The 6,234-nt window shown below is 52.2% G+C and overlaps 1 long non-coding RNA gene across 1 annotated transcript; it reads left to right on the forward strand.

Annotated features, from left to right (window-relative positions):
• Positions 1 to 4,968: 4,968 nt before the first annotated feature.
• Positions 4,969 to 6,234, forward strand: LOC133618972 (uncharacterized). Its single transcript, XR_009817372.1, has 2 exons — positions 4,969 to 5,991; positions 6,067 to 6,234. It is a non-coding gene; the product is annotated as an uncharacterized lncRNA (long non-coding RNA).

Consider the following 6,234-nt stretch of genomic DNA (forward strand, 5'->3'; position numbering starts at 1 on the left):
TCTAGGAGGAGCGGCCTGTAAGAAAGCTGAAATGGCGTGGAGCCCTCCTCGGATAGAAAAGTCAGATTAGTGCCTTACGTTGATGGAGGTACATAAAGGGTTAGCGTTGGGGTTAGGGTTGGATCTCCACCTGGGTAAGGAATTCAAAATTAGTCCCTCTACATGCTGGAAGTCACTAAAAAAAAGCTGGGATTTTGTCAAAGTGTCTAGGTGTGTGTTCCTTTAAGAAGGCCGACCTGCCGTGGATCTCCACTCGGAGGTAATGTTCAAAATTAGTCCCTCTACTTGCTGGATGTCACTAAAAAAGCTGTACATTTGTCTATATGTGTGTGTTCCTTTAAGAAGGCCGACCTGCCATGGAGCCCCCGGATAGAAGTGTCAGGTTAGTCCCTTGGGTAAAAGCAGGGAGTCATCTTGACTCGAATAATTTAAGGTTGGTGGGATTTTTTTCTAAGTGTCAAAAAGTTGGGAATTTTTCACCATTTTAGGGTCCCAGCACTCAAAAAGTTGGGATTTTTTCCAAGTGTCACTATTTTAGGGTACCAGCACCTTGTGGAGAAAATGTGGCGGTGTGCTTGTTCTGGAGCCTCTGGATTGAATTCCCGCAAACAAAACCTAAAAAAGGGGCCAAGTGATGTCATTGGGATAGCGGGGAATGGGAGCCCTCTTGCTGGGCATCTTTTCAAACAGTTTGGCGTATTTGAGTGAGGCAGAGGAGTCCAGCATTTGTTACCGGGGAGTTAGGGTTGGGTTTTAAAAAATACTGCCCCGGGATGACTCGCAGCGGTATGGAAGGCCTAAAAAAGCCCCAAAGGCCAAAAGGTCAACCGGGCCGCAACGGACCAAAATATGGGGGGTGGGGGGGAAGCCGAAAATAGTTCAAACATTTCCTTCCTGTGAGTGACCTGGGCAAGGCCCAAGGAGAGCCGACATGGGGCAAAGGTCAAAAAAGGCAGTTGAGCTGGGAAAGACAAAGAACCATTAAGACTAAAAAGGACAGCGGGGAATCGCTGCCCTCCTGTGGATTTCCGCCACTATTGCACACATAAAGAAATTCATTATTTCCAAGTGTGCCTTATTTAGTGTCCCAGACTTCTCAGGGGGAGAAAAGTCGGCACTTTCTGAGTGTCCCTTATTTAGAGGACCATACTTATGAAGAAACAACGCTGGCTTTTGCCCAAGTGTCTTTTAATGACAGCAATAGACTCTGGAGGGAACGTACGCCCTCCTGTGGACTTCAACCGCCATTACACACAAAGACATTCATTATTTCCAAGTGTGCCTTATTTAGGGTTAGGGTGAGGTTAGGGGTTTAGGGTTAGAGGGTTAGGGTTCGCGTTGGGGTTAGGGTTAGAGGAGGGGGTTAGGGGGTTAGGGTTAAATGCACTGTCCGTCTATGATAAGCCAGGATGGCACCCAAACCGCACGCAAGGCCCCCGGAGGACCCCGATCAGAAACAACAGACGCACAACGACTGGAGCCTTGATCAGCATGGTCGTGACAGGTCGGATGGACCTTGAACACGGCTGACGTGGAATGACGAGTTGTGCTGATCTCTCTAGACCAGGGGTCTCAAAGTCAATTGACCTGGGGGCCACTGGATGCCGAAACTGGGTGAGGCTGGGCCGCAAGAAAAGATTTCTTAAAAAATCTAACATGCACTTTTTAATGAATTCACCTTCTTTGAATGGTTCTCCCGCCCTAGCAACATACTTGCCAACCCTCCCGATTTTTCCGGGAGACTCCCGAATTTCAGTGCCCCTCCCGACAATCTCCCGGGGCAACCATTCTCCCGAATCTGTCCCGATTTTCACCCGGACAACAATATTAAGGGCGCGCGTCTGCTTCTTCACCATACAAACAGCGTGCCGGCCCAGTCACATGTTGTATGCGGCTTCTGCAGACACACGTAAGTGACTGCAATGCATACTTGGTCAATAGCCATACAGGTCACACTGAGGGTGGCCGTATAAACAACTTTATCACTGTTACAAATATGCGCCACACTGTGAACCCACACCAAACAAGAATGACAAACACATTTCGGGAGAACATCCGCACGGTAAGACAACATAAACACAACAGAACAAATACCCAGAACCCCTTGCAGCATTATTTCTTCCGGGCTACAATATACACCCCGCTAACACCCCCCCCCCCCCCTTACCTCAACCGACGCACGGAGGAGGGGGAGGGGGAGGGGGAGGGGAGGTTGATGTTGGGGGGCGGGGTTTGGTGGTAGCGGGGGTGTATATTGTAGCACGGAAGGGTTAGGGCTGTTTGTAGAGGTTGTAGAGGGCGCTAAAGGCAGTGACATCACGACACGCCCTTAATATTGTTGATTGGGTGAAAATCAGCAGACACACGAGAGAATGGTTGCCCTGTAATTCGGGAGGGTTGGCAAGTATGACGCTGTCAAGCGGCAATCATATAAAACTCGCGGGCTGCACTAACATCAAATGTTCATATTGGCCCGCGGGCTGCGTGTCTGAGACCCCTGCTCTAGATACGTGTCTGAGACCCCTGCGTGTCTGAGACCCCTGCTCTAGATGACCTTTCTAGAGGGCTCGTCAGTGTTGGATGTCAACAAAGTAGTTTGTCTTGTCTAACTGAAGTTGTCTCACGGTGGTCGCAACATGGCGACTTGTGCTGACCTTTCCCATGTCACCGCCTGCACCCGGTACACCTACCTGGTAGACCTATCTGGTAGACATACCTGGTAGACCTACCTGGAACAGCCCGAAGGAGGTCTCCAGCCGGCTGTCCGCGGGTCTGACCCACCACAGGTTTGCCAGGCTGACAGCTGGCCCGGTCTGCGAGTCCGCTGCTTTTGTCCTCGCGCTGCCGTTTTCTGATTTTGGCCTTTTGCTGTGGGTGGCCCTTTATCCTTGTGCTGCCATTTTCTGTTTTTGGCCTTTTGCTGTGGGTGGCCCTTTATCCTTGTGCTGCCATTTTCTGTTTTTGGCCTTTTGCTTGGGGGTAGCAGGATGATCGGTCGCAGGTTTGCTGTGCTGTCAGTTGTCAGGGTTTGCATCAGAGTCAGCCGCAGACATGTGGTGCTGTCGTCTGTCCCTCCGTCCTCCAGATGCGCAGCAGGCGTCAGGGGGACGATCATCACGGGTCAAGAGGTCACGGCCGTCGGAGTAGTGTTGACCTCAATGTCCATTTTAATTCTGATGGTCTTCGCTGTCATTCTTAATTATGTGGCAAAACATTGGGGCGTAAAACCTCTGTAGTGGTATGGTTGCTTAATTTGTGGCAACATTGCTGCTAGTGGGCATAATTATTCAAAATGGCGGTCTGCCACGTCATTTGACGAATTGGGACAACAACCTGACCTTGGGGGACTTAGGGGGCGGCCATCTTGCAGGTTGTCATGACGACTCACATCCAGGTCTTTGGCCTCAATGGACGGGCTGGATTTGTTCACCGCAGCCATTTCACCGCCAAAAAACATTTATAAAGCATCCAGAGGTTATTAAAATCAAAAATGGTTATTTTGCCGAGCCAATTGTACCAAAGTACCGCTAACTAGCCTTCGAGCTCAGTAGGGTTAGGGTTAATATATCATTGATACACCTCATGTTATCAATGACACACCTCATGTTTTCAAACTCTGCGCTACTCCTCCGTGGAGTACAGAGACTCCATTTGGTCCCAGGAATGCGGGGACGCAGCACAGTGCCGGAAGCGCCGCTCCCGAGGAAGGACTTCAGGAAGAACTTCCGCGAGTCGGCAGGACACGCCGCTCCCACAAGCCCCTCCCCCTCCGGGCGGAAGCAAGCTGCAGCCAGCCCGGCTTTGCCCGAATGACGTCAAAGACCAGGATTTTTTTTTTCTGAATTCTTTTTCTTTTGATTCCCCGCTCCCCAGGACTCAAGCCACACCCAAGACACAAAACAATTTTTTTTCACCCACTCAATCGCAGGTACAAAAAAGACATTTTGGACAATTTAAAGGGGAAGTTTCTGCCCTCCTCCGCCCACCCTACAGAGAGTTCCAGACCGCAGGGAGCGCGTCTGGTATCCGCCCCTTGAGGGGGGGGCTAGGGCTGGGAATTGTTCAAGTGGGGTGGCTCAGCATCACCATATCAAGCCACAGCCTCCAGCACGGCCGCCCCCACCAGTCTTCCGACCTGCCAAGCCACAGCCTCCAGCACGGCCACCACCACCGGTCTTTCGGCATGTCAAGCCGCAACCCCCAGCTAGGCCACCTCCACCTGCACCAGTAGCTGCACCACGGCTAGCGCCAAGGCTAGCATCAGAGCCAAGGCTAGCACCAGTAGCAGCACCACGGCTAGCTGCTCCGCGGCTAGCACCACGGCTAGCTGTACCACGGCTAGCACCTGTCGCTGCACCACGGCTAGCACCTGTCGCTGCACCTGTCGCTGCACCACGGCTAGCACCTGTCGCAGCTCCACGGCTAGCACCTGTCGCAGCTACACGGCTAGCACCTGTCGCAGCTCCACGGCTAGCACCTGTTGCCGCACCACGGCTAGCACCAGCTCCACGCCAAGACCAAGACCCTCCACGCCAAGACCAAGACCCGCCACGCCAAGACCAAGACCCGCCATGCCAAGACCAAGACCTGCCATGCCAAGACCAAGACCCGCCATGCCAAGACCAAGACCCGCCATACCAAGACCAAGACCAAGACCCGCCATACCAAGACCAAGACCCGCCATGCCAAGACCAAGACCAAGACCCGCCATGCCAAGACCAAGACCCACGCCAAGACCAAGACCAAGACCCACGCCGAGCTTCGCCGCCAGACGCGCCACGCTGAGCTTCGCCGCCTGACTCACCACGCCTGCCATGATGACGAAGCGCCTGCCTCCTCGTCGGCTACGGATATGGCCGCTACCTGGTCGCCCGCCACGCCAAGTGCGCCCACCTCCCAGTCGGCCACGAATGTGGCCAATCCCTGGGCGCCCGCCTCGCCTGCTGCAGCGGCATTCCACTCGCCGCCGCCACTTGACTTTGCCTCGGTGGATTCGGGGCCACTTGGGCTGGCGACCCACCGCCATGTCCCCCTCCCGCCCTCCCATGACTCTTGTTCATTTTTTTTTCTTTTTGGACATCTGGTATCTGTCCTTAAGGGAGGGGCTCTGTCATGTCTGTGTGATCATGTTTTTGTTTTGGTCATGTTCGTTTTGGTTTTTGGACTTTTTGTGCACTTTTGTTTTGTCACCATAGCAACCATTAGTTGTCACCTGTCACGTCACGCACCTGTTTCATGTTTTCATGTCACACCGGTTTATGTCTTGCTCTGACCAAGTAAGTTTCCATGTCCATGCCATAGCTTCTGCTTAAGATTAGCCTCACTTGCGTTTTAGGCACGCTTGCCTTTTTTTGTTGTTGTTGTTGTATTGTTTATGTTTGTGGTAGTGCGTGATTTATGTTAATAAATCCTAGCCTACCTTCACGCTGTTGTCCGGAGCCGTCTCTTTGCATTGGAAGAACACCCACGCCGCGAGCTGCGACCCCCCCATGTGACAATAATAAGAAAACAATGTCAACTTCCCAAAGTTGGGTTATGGATATTTATTTATGCCCCCCGCCGCTGTCATCCAACAGAATCAAACAAACATGACAAAAGCACACAGATTCATCCACATGCAGTACTCTGATCAAGGAACCAAATAATGATATTGTTTGAACATTTTGGATTGTTTCTTTTTCAAATGTAATCTCCTTAATACCTAGAGCCAGATGAGGTGGTTCGGGCATCTGGTCAGGATGCCACCCGAACGCCTCCCTAGGGAGGTGTTTCGGGCACGTCCGACCGGTAGGAGGCCACGGGGAAGACCCAGGACACGTTGGGAAGACTATGTCTCCCGGCTGGCCTGGGAACGCCTTGGGATCCCCCAGGAGGAGCTGGACAAAGTGGCTGGGGAGAGGGAAGTCTGGGCTTCCCTGCTTAGGCTGCTGCCCCCGCGACCCGACCTCGGATAAGCGGAAGAAGATGGATGGATGGAATATTTTGTATTGTGTAAGCATACTTGGCTTTGGATGCTACATACCATAAACATAAACATATCTGTCTTGTAACCTTGTTTGATTACAGGTGCTGTGAGAAAAAATGTGGTGGCAGGGTCAGCCACGGACGCTGAGGTCACCAAACACGCCATCAGGTGGTTCAACCTGGCGGCGGATCGGGCAACCAGGAGACGAGTCCCGCCTCCACCTCCTCAGGAGGAATAGAAATGTATCAATTAAACAATCTTTTATTGAA

This window comes from Nerophis lumbriciformis, linkage group LG19, assembly GCF_033978685.3.
Source record: "Nerophis lumbriciformis linkage group LG19, RoL_Nlum_v2.1, whole genome shotgun sequence".
Lineage (NCBI taxonomy): Eukaryota > Metazoa > Chordata > Actinopteri > Syngnathiformes > Syngnathidae > Nerophis > Nerophis lumbriciformis.